This window comes from Adiantum capillus-veneris, chromosome 5 (assembly GCF_014529385.1).
Source record: "Adiantum capillus-veneris isolate H3 chromosome 5, ASM1452938v2, whole genome shotgun sequence".
In the NCBI taxonomy this organism is placed as follows: Eukaryota; Viridiplantae; Streptophyta; class Polypodiopsida; order Polypodiales; family Pteridaceae; genus Adiantum; species Adiantum capillus-veneris.
The window spans coordinates 82,202,280-82,217,845 of NC_140935.1; the positions used below are offsets into that span (position 1 = coordinate 82,202,280).

The 15,566-nt window shown below is 44.4% G+C and overlaps 1 pseudogene across 1 annotated transcript; it reads left to right on the plus strand.

The window, feature by feature from the left end:
* The first annotated feature begins 9,941 nt into the window (after positions 1 to 9,941).
* Positions 9,942 to 12,689, plus strand: LOC147457606 (putative 12-oxophytodienoate reductase 11; annotated as a pseudogene). Its single transcript, XR_015188284.1, has 6 exons — positions 9,942 to 9,951; positions 10,009 to 10,168; positions 10,689 to 10,829; positions 11,258 to 11,389; positions 11,480 to 11,625; positions 11,870 to 12,689. The product of XR_015188284.1 is annotated as a putative 12-oxophytodienoate reductase 11 (transcript).
* Positions 12,690 to 15,566: the final 2,877 nt, after the last annotated feature.

The following is a 15,566-nucleotide window of genomic DNA, read 5'->3' on the forward strand; positions in this document are numbered from 1 at the left end:
AACCAAAACCATTAATGCACCACACCATTTGGATGTTTTCGATATCCTTCAAACGATGGGGCTGGTATACCAAGGCTAGAACCTGCTATACTGCATCCACACCTGCGTCCGCCTCTTGGTGTGCCGCTACATGTGACCCTACTACCTTGTGGAGTTCGACGTATGGCCCACATTGCCTCATTGACCTTGTGCTCAACTACATACTGCCCACCAGAACCTATACTTCGTTTTGGGGTTTGTGATATCCCTTCTTCTGCAAAGTTGATCTTACGTGGTCTTCCACACTTCTTGCGATCTTTGGTGACCGAGTTGTACTCAGGCCTATGTGATGCATCATCTTCCACGTTGATAACCTCATTTGGCTTCCTTTTTTGCCTTGATGTCTCCTTATCTCCTGTTAATGGAGTTGGTTGTTTATACATTGGAGTGCCCTTAGTAGTCGCATTCACTGCTCTAATCACTTGGCTAGGACGTTTTTCATGGCGTTCCGGAAGATTTTGTATTGATGGACCCTTCCCAATGTGTTTTCCATGGCTGTATGAAATGGCCTTTGTGCTCTATAAGATGGAATTTGCAAGGTCGGTTGTACATGCATCATATAATGATATGCGTTTACGGAAACCCTCCCCTGTTAGCCAGCTACCATGCTTGCTCTCTGCAAGGTTAGTGCGTGGAGTGTTTGGTCCATCAGAGCTACTTTCTACGCATGTCATAATGCCACCCCAATGTGCAATACGAATTTTCCACCAACTAAGCCATGAATCCATGTATGCAATGTTACGATCTATGCAATGACCGTTACGCCACCATTGGCGTATGAGACGAGCCTCTGCTGCTGCAGCCTCTTTTGTTGGTGCTTGCCTCCACTTCTCACACATTTCTTTGTGTTTGTGTCGAGAATCTTGCACCACATACTTCATTGTGTTTCGATTCAAGATTTGCTTCCAATGGAAAAGACAAGAACGCTCTCGGCCGCTCATTGTATTGGTCTTGTCACCACCACTGAAAACAATTCGAACTGCATTCCAATTTTCTTGAGCTTCATCAGCCATGTAGCCAAAGAAATTTGCTTTGTCACACCCACATGATATCATTACATCATTAAGGCACTCCCAAAACAAACATTGCATTTCCATGTCTTCCTGTTTTATTTCACAAGTTGCAATAGTCAAAAGGTCCTCCATGCTGCAAACAAATTGTTTTAGAGAGAGTAAATGGAAAGCCACAAAGCTCTTAAGATAGGCCATGTACCTTGGATCATAGACATGACAGGCCATAGTCACCCAATCATTAACACGTCTGGTGTGATCAAACTGGATCCACGCACGTCGAAGATCACCATCCCGATCTTGTCTCATTCGGTTGACTAGGTCCACACCGGATGCTGGACCAATTGTGGACATTTTGAAGACATAACATTTCCCCCCCTCCATACCTTGACCAGGAAACCGGCTTCCATGGAAAAACTCATACGTGCAATCTCGCTTCAGTTTTAGGAGTGCATCAATGCCAAAAGATTCTTTGTCAACCCCTCTACGTAAATAGATACTGACCTCCGAAACCTGTCAATGTTAAAAGTGTTTAGATTAAAAAATAATTTAGCATAGAGTTTTGCATAGAAATAAGAATCTAGGAAATGCTCATACTAGCTATCTTACACCAATGGGCCCAACTCCTCAGCGATTGCAAATAGCTGTTTCTCGCCTAAAATACCTTCGTTGGTGTTGTTGCAAAGAAGTGTTGTACTTATAATTTCTTTTGCCAAACACATTTGAACCTTCTTGGCTCCTGCGTGTGGGTCAACAGTCAAAATCCTTTGCACCATCAGCTTGGTGTTGTCCGTTAGTGTTTTGGATGTGCCCCTGCGCACATCGTGTCGATGTGTAACATGACGAATCATGACTCTAGTGGTAGTCTCATCGGATGGCATGACATAGTATACTACACAATCACATGTTGCAATACAGAAAGCAATTGCCTTACAAAAATGGCATGTGAGGCTCTTATCTCCAATCTTACAATATTCCCCAGGTTCAGTTGCCTTTTGTATGTACCCGTTGAAATGACTTGTATTGGGAATATGGTAATTAACAAAGCGGACACATTGTTCATTCATGCACTTGAGAGATCCTATGAAGTGACTAAGACGCACTACACCTGCAAATACAATATTGGATGTAGTAGGCTTCGACCACAAATGAGGATCATACTTATGCTCCATCGCATCCATATGGTGCAACTTTCCCATGGTAGGTGGAAATTCTAGAACGATATCTCCATTGTAAGACCTTTGAATCTCTGTAACTTGTTCCACTACTTTGATTTGCATTAACAGCTTTGTCAATGTGCCCTTCTTCTCGGCCTGTAAGAGCTTTTGTCTTGTACTCCTTTTGAAGTTGTTTGAGGGCAAAACTCGAGGGGGGGGATATAGATCTATTAACTCCTTTGGACCGAATTGCATCTTTGACGGACTATCCACAATGGAAATGGGAATCATGCTAGGTGAGCCGGCATACTGTGTTTGATGAGATACGTTGACTTTGTATTTACGTGAAAGCTGCTCATCCAATACATAGATGAATTCACCCAAATTGTTGAGAGTCCTCTCAAGAGGCAAATTCATTTCAATATCACCTACTTCGATAACAACATCTAAAGTTGTAAATTGCATTGGAGAAATTAATTCTAAAAGAAATGATTCAGATATTATGAATTTACCATTGTAAAAAAGATAAGAAAACTCTTTACCCAAGAAAAATAAAGAGCAAGCCATAATAATATGCTAAGCAAATAATTAAGCACAAAATCACATTGTATAAGCTAAAACAAATTGATTATATACTCACGTCTAATATGAAATATTTTTTAAAAAAAATGTTACAAAATATTTGTTTGTGACTGTGTGTGTGACCACGGGCTGGAGCGTTTTGCATGGACGGAAGCAAGGCACTAATGCAAGGGGGGCGGAGGGAGAGAGACCAGAGCAATGGACGGCCGGGTGTTGCTTATTGGGCCACCAGTACGGACGGAGGCGGTTTTTTTTTTTGGGGGGGGGGGGGGCAAGGGGGCGCAGGAGCGAGCGGGGCAAGGTGCAAGGGGACAATGGAGGCGATCTCAGGCGGGCGGGGCAAGGTGCCAGGGGGGAGTAGGGGCGGGGTGGAGGCCGCAGCTGGGGGGGGGGGAGCAAGGGGACGCAACAACGGGCGGGGCAAGGGGCAAGGTGCCAGGGGACAATGGAGGAGGGGGCAGTCGGGCGGGGCAAGGTGCCGGGGGGACGTAGGGGCAGGGCTGAGGACGCAGCTTGTTGGGTGGGTGGGGAAGGCGAGGGGGGCAAGGGGACAGCGAAGGCGGGGGCGGGCAAAGGCCGCAGCTTGGGTGGGGGGGGGGGGGCAGCGGGGCGTAGGAGCGGAGCAGAGGCGGGGGTGGACGGAGGCCACAGCTTGGGTTGGGGGGGGGGGGGGGGGGGGGTGGGCGCAGGAGCAGAGGTGGGGGCGGGATGAGGGGAGGGAGGAGCGGAGCGAGATGGGTGGCCACCCGCGCATGGCCAGCGCGTTGGCCATGGGCGGGCACACGCTTCACACGGGAGCGTGTGCTGCCCATGCCCAACGCGCTCGTCGTGGGCGCGTGGGCACCTCTGTGTACTCTGCCTCTGGCCACGCGTTGCCAGAGGTAGAGTACACAGAGGCGCCCACGGCAATCCACGTGGACACGGTGGCGCACGTGTCCACGTGGACTGGCCACGCAGGCAATGAGCTTGCCACGTGCCCTGCCACGTGTACTGTCGCTGGGCGACAATACACGTGGCACAACACGTGGCGCCGACACCAAGCGCAGTGCAACGTGTACTGTCTCCCAGCGAGAGTACACGTGGCAGGACACGTGGCCAGCTCATTGCCTACATGGCAGTGTGCGTAACCACGTGGACTACCACGTGTACTGTCGATCGACGACAGTACACGTGGCATGTCCACGTGGACACGCAACGGCCACCTGCGCCAGCGTGTCCACGTGCCTTGCCACCTGTGTGTGTCCACACACACACACACAAACACAAACGCACACACACACATGGGCGCGCGTGTGTGTATACACACACACGCTGGCGTGCGTGTGTGCACCACACACACACGCCTCAGTGCAGCGTGTGTGTGTGTGGCACACACACACGCACGCCTGCGTGCAGCATGTGTGTGTGTGTGGACACACACACACACGTACACACACACGTACACACGCACGTGCACGTGCACGCACACAAACACACGTTGCACGTTCACACACACACACACACGCTACACGTACACATACACACACACGCACGCACGCACACACGGACGCGGACGCGTCACACACACACACGTACACACACAGTCACAAATAATAATAATAATAATAATAAAAAGATTTATAAAGTGACCTTCTCTTCTTCATTTTCTTCTTCTCTATTCTCTTTTGCTACACAGATTACTCTCTCTCTCTCTCTCTCTCTCAAGTTTCTTTTTGTTCACATCTCAAACTCCAACCTACAAATTCTCATAAATCATCCTATATCTATTTTTTATAAATTATCCTTCTTTCTCGCAAGCATGAGAACAAGAAACCAAACAAAAAATACTGGTGCAATTGATGAGGTTGATGTTACTACCTCACAAGAAGTACCTCCGTTAGCCACACAGGATACCCAACAATCCCAGGCATTGAGTTCTTTGGAACGTATTGTATCCATTGTAACTGGAGTGGTTGGAACGTATTGTATCCATTGTAACTGGAGTGGTTGGAACATCACAATCAAGCGTCGGACCCAATCATCGTGTGGAAACAGGTACCGCTATTGAGAATGTCAAAGACGAAGCGTTTGGAAATGTTGTCGACAAACACATTTCTTTGGGTCGGGTGGATTCTCACAGAGTACCATACGATGGGAAACATCCACGATTGCCTCTTTGTCAACCTCTCTCAAACCCCGCCATCCGCACGCATGATGACCATGTGACCGATTTGCAACTATCTATTGCACACAAAAGCTACCAACCAACCATGGCAAGATTTATTGTTAGTGAACGAATTCCTGGGGAGGATCACAAACAATTTACTCGTCGTGGTCACGCTGCGAGGGATCTTGCAATGTCATATGATTTGAATGAAAAGCTACGCCAAATCCCGGAGCTTAGTCACATGGTCGAGAGGTACTTTGTGGTTTGGGATGGTAATCACCGATTGGAGGCATGGATGCGGTGGATGAACGAGAATGACATTCCAATTGAGAAAGCGCCAAAGGTGGAGTACGTTCTAGTTGACTTTCAACCACATGAGGCAGCGAAGTTTCTATTGGTTTTGGGTATGATCAATAGGTGAGCCCTTTTTTTTTGGCTAATGTAAATGCATCTTATTTGTAAACTATATAAATTACAATCGATTGTTAAATAGGGCCACGAGGGTTTCAATGCCTCACACGACTGCTCATGATATTTTCATGATGAGAAAGCTAGGGTTGGCAGACCCTACATCACTTCTGCAAAAATTCCCCAAAAGAGCGCGTTTGGCAACAGAAAGGGCATTGAATTTTAGAGGTTCAAATAAGTCAAAGTGGCTAAAATTTCCAATGGCTGTCCTTGCGCAACTACTTTGGAAGATATGCTTCAAACCAATTGTATATGAGAATATGTTTTGATTACGAAATCTTATTATGTGTATTTTGATTGAGTCTTTGGAAAATAATAGGAAGAGTTCGATCATATATTTAGTAGTAAAACGGAAGGGATGCCATCAAAAGGGAGTTTTGACTACGAGTTGGCACCTGACGCATACGAGAAAAGAATCAATCTAGCGCTATCTCAAATGGAGCAATACTTTACACACAAAGGGCTTGAGATAGCCACCATTGCAAATCCAGAGAATGGCAGCGAATTTTTCCACAAATGTATTTCATTTACAGGTTGGGGCGGGAAGACCACGAAAATGACACCCTCAAGAGTGGCAGAGGTAGCGCATGCACGTATTAGCCCGACAGAGTAAGTAATAGTCGTTTAAATCATTGGATATATTTCTCTTTTTATTATGTAGCAATAAAAAATAAGTCTCGCTTTTCCTTTGATAGGAAGTGCCGATTGCTTGATTTGCTCCAAGGCGGTGATGCATCCTTGAAGGAGAAGGGCATCGGTTTGACGGAGAAGGCCTAGATCCAGTGGCTTCGATATCACACGTACTGGTGACAGTTGGAAAGGTTAGATTTAGTGAACATTTGCACCAGCTAGCAATTTGTTATGTAACTTGTGACTTATTATTTGCTGCTGCAGGAGAATGCTTGAGATGGCTGAGAAAATGGAGGCCGAGAATCATGATGTTGCTATCCAATATGAGAAGGCTGAAGGTAGGCATGGTTGCACACTTGCCCACACATTATTGACATACAGACGCAAGCACTTTGAGAAGGCCTTCAAGAAGTGGAGTGCTAGGATCAAATCCACACATGAACCCGAAGAGCAACCCCATGTTTCTTGTACGGCACGACGCTTGTTGTACAGGTTCGACATCTTTAATTGACAAATTAAGAATGTAGTAGGATACACTAATCTTGTTCTATGCAAATGAAAACATTGTGGTCTGTCTTGTAGATGGTGGAGAGATGCTCTTGTCTTTCCCATTCCCGAGCACCCTAGTGATGCATGGTGCAGGTCGGAGAGAGAGGAGACGGGCTTATATCCTTACGAGTGGATAGATGACTTGCGGCCAAAGGGAGTGTGGCTCAAGTGTCCTTGGTGGCTGGACTACCCGGACAAGGAGTACCCACCCGAAGAGGAAGAGCTATACATAGGTATGCCTCTATGTAGTTTTTACCTTTGCCATGAAGCAATAGAATATGGGCTCAATAACTCTTCTTCTTTTAATTAATAGCGAAGCATAGTGCGTCACGGAAGAAAGCGGTTGTGATAGAGGATGCTCTATCTCCAAACACATCAAAGAAACCAGAGAGGAATAAACAGACCTCAAGGAAAGACTCGCAAGCACAACAAGCTGACAAGCAACGTGGGAAGAGAAAGAAGAGGGCTGTAGTTTCTAGCGACAGTGAGAGCGAGCATGTGGTTGTGGAGTATTCTGTAGAAGTCAGCGATAGTTCTCATAGCCTTGGTGCTATGAGTCACAGTGTACCGACACTATCCTTCACTCCCAGACCAGTGGGGGGCATCTAGGAGTCCCCTCCATGTTCACCATCACATGGTAGGGCTGCAGAGGACCTATCAGACATGGCCAGAGTTGTGGGAGATAACCATCCAGGTATGTGAAAATGCTTAATGTTGTGTTGTTCTCTTTAGCATTCCTTGAAAGATATATTTGATCTTATGTTGCTACATACAGATATGCATGTAGATCCATGCACCTTGCAGTGCATGCTAGTGCCAAAGAGTTGGCAAAAGCTATTCCAGATGTGTTGTGCAATGACAGGTAAGCCACACTTATTTACAATCATAGTTATGTGCACACTTATAGTGCTAACAAAAATTGCATGCAGTTCTATGCAGTCACTAGATAGATTCTTGGGCTCTCTATCAGGAACAGGGCAGATGAACCCCAACTTGAGATTGGGTGGCGTACGTTTCATTTACATGGCGTTTCCCTTACACACTAGGCCACATGCAGCTAGCACGGGTGGGGTTCCTTTATGGAACCAATGGGATAGTGACCTTGTGGGTGTTGCATTCCTTCTGGCATCCGAGTTTCTTTTGGTGGATGGCATGATTGTGGAGACATGTCGTGCAGAACATCTTTCCATCGTCACTTCGAAGGCAGAGGGAGCTGGTTTCCAACTGTTGAGATATATTGTACTTACGGCTACCGGAGGCTAGTTGTACGATTGTTCAGGACTATTTAGAGGGGGTATGTTATTTTTTTGTTTTGATAATGAATAGTAACTTCGATATTCACGGGTCAAAAAATAATGTTTTACTTGCTCCCCGTAGGTTGGTACTTTGTTGCTAGCCATTTTTTCACCCCCTAGAACTGGTGGGTGTCGGCTTCCGAGGTACGATCGAGCGGATGGAGAGATTGCAGCAAATGTACGTGGCTTCTCTGCAGATGACGACATGTTGTGGGAGAAGCTACTAGGATCAGATTCCACAGAGTGGACGCTTGATTGTATGGGCCGGCCTTATCATAGAGGTGTTGAGAGGAGTCCAGCGTTTGCCAGGTGGTAGAACTTTTTTGGTAGTTGTTTTTATTTTTCCTATAAAATTATAGGTATAATAAATCTAAAGGTAGCTTTTTTTTTGTAGATGGCTACTAGGTACCTTCACAGACATGGGAGATGCTGTGTTGGATTGTTTTGCAGGAGTTGGGACATTGGCAGCACAATGTTTACTACTACGTAGACATTGCATCAGTTGTGAGAAGGATTGGGCAGTTTTCAGTGCTTGTTTGGAGCCAGCTCAGCGCCTACCTTCAGATTTAGGCTCGACATTGATGTTTCATAGGAGTGTTAGAGCTCACATAACTGAGCAACCGCAGCAGGTGTCCGAGCAGCTTCATCCGCTTAACCCACTGTTCCCGACACCACTCAGCAGTCAGGGCGGGGCAGTAGCAGCACCATATCCCACTTTCACAGCCCCATTTTTGGCATGGCGTGCAACTGGACCGTCTCCCAGTGCATTCAATGCCTCCACATCTGAGGCCCCACCCGGGGTTGATCCATTGCCTCTTTCACTACCTGCAGCCCCCCCCCCCCACATATAGTTCATACCCTTTGCCATTTGGAGTAGTTCCCCCACCATTTGGTGCACTGCCCCCGTTGGCACGACCTTTGTTTCCTCCAAGAGGGTATGGCCCCCCACCGCCCTTCTTTCCTCCACGTCACCCATGATGTATCACCCCCCATATGTATTTACTTTGGATGCAATGGAACTCATAGATTTGGGGTTTGCTATTTGAAATAGACCGTAATTGTGTGTAAGGAACTTCTATTTCTCTTATTAATAGTGTATTGAATGATTTGCCGGTGTTTTTTGTTTGAATGTAAGTTGGTCGTGAAATGACAATCAAATTTTAGTTGGAGAGAGAGAGAGAGAGAGAGAGAGAGAGAGAGAGAGAGAGAGAGATGGGTAGATTGTCCCTTCTTTTGAGAATCCGCTCGCCCGATTCTTAAAAAGCGCTTGCCAGAAACTGCTCGCCCAGAAATCGCGTCCATGCAACCACATGCACGAATGCAGTGCAAACATAGATTCCTCGCGGGAAAGCGTCTGCTCTTCCCGGAAAACTCGTTAAAATATTCCACTTTTTAAGAAAATCTTCTCAAAACCCATCTTTATTCTTGTGCTTGGGTCTTTACGCGTATTCCTCTTTTCTAGTTCGGATTTTCTCTCGACTATGGATATCCCCTTTCCGATGCATCCATCACCCACCTTGTGACGCATCAGGAATACCCATCACCTAGTCCTTTCCTATTGAACTTACGGTACAATCCCCTTCACGATGCTCTATGTCACCCATCCTATGACGCATCAGAGATGTCCATTCTCGGATGGTTGGATACTTCTTTCCAATGCTCCCTGTCACCCATCCGATGTGACGCATCAGAAGTACTCGTTCCTGGTGACCTTACATATATTCCCTCTCAATGCTCCCGTCATTACTTTGAATGGCGCACTAGGAATACTATGTACTTGGAAGTCTCCAGTAAGAAAAACCCTCTCACTTAAAATTCCAATAATTCATCTAGAATTATTTTTTCTTGGTGTTCCAAGCGAGAAAACCCTCTCACTTATAAATCCAATAATTCATTTAGAATTATTTTTCTGTCAGATAAAGCCAATTTAGCAACACCTACACTGCTGATCGATGCCAATTGGAACTTTTGTAGCGAGAGCTGATGATGGGTGGTATGTCATGGTGATATGGCTACTTCTAACTTGGGAGATCGATGCCAATTGGAACTTTTGTAGTGAGAGCTGATGATGGGTGGTATGTCATGGTGACATGGCTGCTTCTAACTTGAGAACTCTTCTTGTGCATTTATAGGCACAGGGCTTGCTCCTTGGGCTTCAATCAACGAGCCCCCCCTCCCCCCGCCTGCATGCAAAATCAACATGGGCTCCTCTGCAGAGAACTGCCAAACTGACGATGGCACTATTCCCCTCCTTACCCCCTACCACATGGGGCAATTGCAGCTCTCTCACAGGTATACTTTTCTCTCATGTACAGGAGTTTACTTTGTTGTTGTTGCTATTGTTGTTGTTGTTGTTGTTGTTGTTGTTGTTGTTGTTGTTGTTGTTGTTGTTGTTGTTGTTGTTGTTGTGTGTGTGTGTGTGTGTGTGTGTGTGTGTGTGTGTGTGTGTGTGTGTGTGTGTGTGTGTGTGTGTGTGTGTGTGTGTGTGTGTGTGAGAGAGAGAGAGAGAGAGAGCATTGAGCAGTTATTCAGAGGTCGGGATGATTAGTGTCGATTTCCGGTTGCTAGCTTGGCCCTTCAATCACAAGGCATCAACTACTAGTCTTTAGATCATGGAAAAGTCTGCATGTGGGCATGGTGCTTAGATCTTGCTTAGAGCTTGATTACGAAAAAGTTGAGCACCTTCTAGAGGCAAAGATTTTACAAGCTTTTGCTCAGTAGCCTCTTATGCCTGTGCTCATTTCTTCATGGCCTATACAACATGGTTGGTTGATTTTGTGAAGAGATTTCATTGGTACATTTTTTCTAGCAGAGTGGTGCTTGCTCCCCTCACAAGGTGCAGATCCTACGGCCATGTGCCATAGCCGCATGCTGCTATTTACTACTCACAACGTGCAACCCCTGGGGGACTTCTTATTGCAGAGGCTACTGGAGTTTGTGATACAGCACAAGGGTATGTTTTGAAAGTGTCTACAAGCACATCAACCCTGTATGTTACTTATGCTTGTTAGTAGTTTAATGCCTACAAATTGGGCGCACAGTAAATTTTTTGCAAATCAAACCAAATTTTGTCTGACCTTTCGGATTTAGATTCCCTATTTCAACTTTCAAGACCTTTCCCCCTCAACAAAATGGTGTTGTTGAGAGGAAGGAAAGGTCCATTATAAAGATGGCACGACGTATGGTCAAAAGCTAAGCTTTGCCACATGGCCCAATTAGCACATCTCAATTTTATGCTGATTAACACTGTCCTTGGACATGCTTTCTGGTAGAAGCTAACGTGCTTTTACCCAAGTGTTATTTTCTATTTTTTGCTTCATTAGTACATGGCGATGTGTTTTCTGGTTAGAATTTATAACTGAAACAGAATCTGCGGAATAGGTATCCACATACGGCTGGAGTTTTGGACGCAGGAGCAAGTAGAAGCATGGAAGCCCATTGTCAAAGCTGTGCATGATAAGGGAGCCTTCTTCTTTCTTCAAATTTGGCACGTAGGTCGTGTTTCTAACACAGGTGTAAACTCTCTCACTCTTTGACTAGCCATTCTTGCTCTTGAGGTATAGCTTTCGATGTTGTGTGAACAATGGTTGTGTTTCAATGTAGCGTACCAGCCCCCTATCTCACCGACAAACAAGAAGGTTAGTGGGACACTATTGATGCCCTCAGGTACGGAGTCCGGTAATATTCCAAAGAAATCCCACTTATTGTTAATGACTTCAGGATGGCAGCAAGGAATGCCATTGCTGCAGGTATTTAATTAGCATCCTTCAAGCCCACATCGCGAATATTGCCATTGCCTACGTGTTATCATATGTACATATACCGAATACGCATCACTTATGTGTGGGTTGTATGCGTGCACTTGCTTACACATGCTGCATGTGTGGTGATGAGTGACGGTTACATACACTAGCTTTCTACGCATTTTGACGTTTTATGTGCATGCTAGAGCAAGCTTGTGATGATGAGTTGATGCTTTGAGTTCACGATTAGGATTTGATGGGGTTGAAATCCATGGTGCCCATGGCTACCTAATTGATCAGTTTATGAAAGATGGCGTCAACGATAGAACGGACCAATATGGTGGCTCTCTTGGAAACAGGTGCGAGTTTGCTCTTGAAATTGTCGATGCCATCACTGAAGAGATTGGCCCTCAGCAAGTGGGCATTCGTTTGTCACCATTTGGGGCCCACTCAAGCTCACCTGATTCAAACCCAGAAGGACTAGGTGTTTACATGGCCAAAGCTCTAAGCAAGTACAACATTCTTTATGCCCATTACATAGAACCTAGAATGAAATCAAGTTTCGTAGAAGTGGAGTCACACGAATCACTCGCATCAGCACAAAAGGCCTTCAATGGCACATTTATTGTTGCCGGGGGGGCACACTCGGAAGAGTGGCAATGAAGTCATCAAGACCGGCGGTGCGGATTTGGTGGTGTATGGCCACTTGTTCTTGGCGAACCCAGACTTGCCAAAAAGGTTTCAATTGAATGCTCCTCTAAACAAGTACATCCGAGCTACGTTTTACACGCAAGACCCTGTCGAAGGTTACACAGATTATCCCTTTCTTGAGAAAATGGAGGAAGAAACTAAGCCAAGTATCTCCGATGAACATGTGAAGATCAAAGAACATCTCAAGTGTCCATTTATTGAAAATGGTGGGCATGCGAATAACCACTAAATGCCATCTTCAATTTTATTCTTTTGGTGATGCATTGCGCATTGAGGATGTGGATTCGCTAATGTCAATTATAATTACCCTCACCATCTAACTTATGTTGAAAATCTTTGTTATTCTTGTAAATCTTATATTCTACCTTGTCCGGTAGGTTCAAATGAAGAAGGCAAGTAGGTGGATAAGTACTAATCTTCTTCCCTTGCTATATCTTGGCATTAATAATCACTAGGTGCGACTATTGTGACCAATAAGGCAAAGCTTTGCGAGCAGGAAGATGAATTATGTGTGTGTGTGTGTGTGTGTGTGTGTTAGGTTGCTTTGCGAGCAGGAAGATGAATTATGTCAATAGGTGCGACCAGCCAAATCTGTCCTTTTTGAGGAGTCTAGACTTGCTTTCTCAATTAAAAAGGCAAAGCTTTCCAAGGAGGAACATGAATTATGACATCCTTTTTTAACAAACTTATAGAAATATGCTCCTTTCCATACAAAAACAAAAAACAGAGGCGTTGAAGATTCAGCATTAAAAAACAAACAATATTTTGAGAGTATCCACTTACAACCATCATTGCCTTATCTCTAAGTTAAACAAATCAATTGAATTAAAATGGTTTGCCTTTTGTTTCATTTAACATGTGAAACATTGCACGCAAAGAAAAATCAAATCACTTTGATGATGATATGTTAAAAATAAAAAAAAATGCGTAAATGTAATCTCTCTCTCTCTCTCTCTCTCTCTCTCTCTCTCTCTCACACGTTAAAAAATCAAATCCCTTTGATGAATGATATGTTAAAAATAAAAAAATGTGTAAATGTAAATTTTGTTTCTAAAACAAATTCTCTCTCTCTCTCTCTCTCTCTCTCTCTCTCTCTCTCTCTCTCTCTCTCTGTGTGTGTGTGTGTGTGTGTGTGTGTGTGTGTGTGTGTGTGTGTGTGTGTGTGTGTGTGAGAGATACGTTACAAAATCAAATCACTTTGATGAATGATATGTTAAAAATAAAAAAATGTGTAAATGTAAATTTTGTTTCTAAAACAAATTCTCTCTCTCTCTCTCTCTCTCTCTCTCTCTCTCTTTTCTTAATCAATAAGGCAAAGTTGTAATGGAAATGGCCTATGAATTTTGAGAATAGCAGAATTAGGAGAATTAAAGAGAATATTTTTGTGAGACTACTTTGAGAACATAGCTGGTGAACTTATTTAGCAATAGCAACTTAATCATAATACTTAATTAACTTGGCATGAACAATACTTTTGCAAGAGAGAGAGTTTAGAGAACTTGACAACAGTTGAGGACCATATTTATGTGGAACCGGGTCCCCCTCCAATAGGCTTTTGTATTATAGATTCTCCCATCAAGAGAGACTTGGTACAATACTAATTTTGTGTTCCTTGTGACCTAGATGATGCAATGAAGATGGAAAGCTCCATGCATTACAAGCATAACATAGACTTTGTGAAAAGAATTAACCATCACCAGCCTCGGTCCCAAGGCCTCAAACACCTTCAAAGGTGGAGAGAGCTAGCGGGGAATGAGGGTAGGGAAGAGGAAGAAGAAACATTCATAGGAGAAAGCAATAGTCCCTCACTTGTCATCATCTTCTTGCTAGCATACATAATAGCATAGTAATGAAGATGGAAAAGATGGCTCTTGGTTAGATTTGCATTCCATAGCCAAGAGTGTTGGTATAGGCTCTCAACTTCTCTACTAGCTTGGAGAAGGAGATGGAGCTCTTGCACTTTGCACTTCACACAATGAGTGTGTGTGTGTGTGGCGGGGGGGGGGGGGGGAGGGAGAGAGTATATCCTCCAAGCATGCCCCCTCCTTGCTTGGGTGCACCCCTTCTTCTAGCTCAAGGTGAATCTAGCCTTCCCAATCCTAGCAAATCACAAGCTTGTTTACTACTTAGCAATAGAGGTAGTCCTTGGACAAGTGTCCTCCTTTCCTCTTAGAGAGAGAGAGCTTGATAAATGCTTAATTAATTAATTTATCATTGGACCTCTCTAAGGATCAACCAATAGGCTTTAGGCACATTATGGGGGCAACTTAGCTAGGGGCTTGACATGTGTCTAATATGCCTATTTGAGCAAGAGGTGCCCATTGGGTGAGGGCAAGGTCATCCATGCATATCTCCTCCTTGTAGGGCTTGCCCCCTTCTTTGTAGGCATAGGTCTTGAGTTTCTACCCCTAAGCACCTTGGCCCTCTAGTTGCTTAATCACCTTAAGCACCTTAGTCATCATGCATGCAATAGCAAGAGCATGTCCTGTCTCTCTACCATCCCCGTAGCCTCAAGGGCTTGCCCCCTCCTTGTAGGGATTGACTTTGATCTTCAAGCACATGCATAGCTTAAGTTGCACCTTAGTTGTCAAGCATCTCATGCACTTTAATCATCAAGCACCTCAAGCATAGGCCTAGCTTAATATAAGGTCTAAGGGCTTTTACACAAACCTTTGGAGGTCTTTTTTATGAAGCTAACCCTAAGGTCTTTTAAGCTCCATTAACTGACATTGCTCTTTGATTGACCATCTCCCATTTGGACTCATTACCTTTGGTCCCGTGTTGAGATAGATCTATAAGCACATGTCTATATTCTAACCCTTGTTCCCATTCATTCCCCCACATTAAATGATTAGTTTAATATGAGAAAGTAATTTCGGTTGGTTAGATATTAGATTTTATGACATTACATCTCTCTTGAAATCATAGTCGTCCTCGACTATGAGGTAGAAGAGATAAAGCCTTAGTCATTAGTCAATGTTTCTTAGCGGGTAGAAGATCCATTTTTACCCTACGACATCATTCCAAGATGGATGACTAATCCATTTGGTGCTTGAGAGACGTAGCTTTTGCAAGCATGTCTGCTCTTTAGTCCATTTCATTCTCCCAAGTAGACTGAAAAATTCTATTTGGTGTTTGAGAGATGTCCTCATCAAAAACATGATTCTAAGTATCCATACTACTTAAATTTGTGCATAATAAAACATTGATCATTTAAAAAAAATTTGTACATTTGC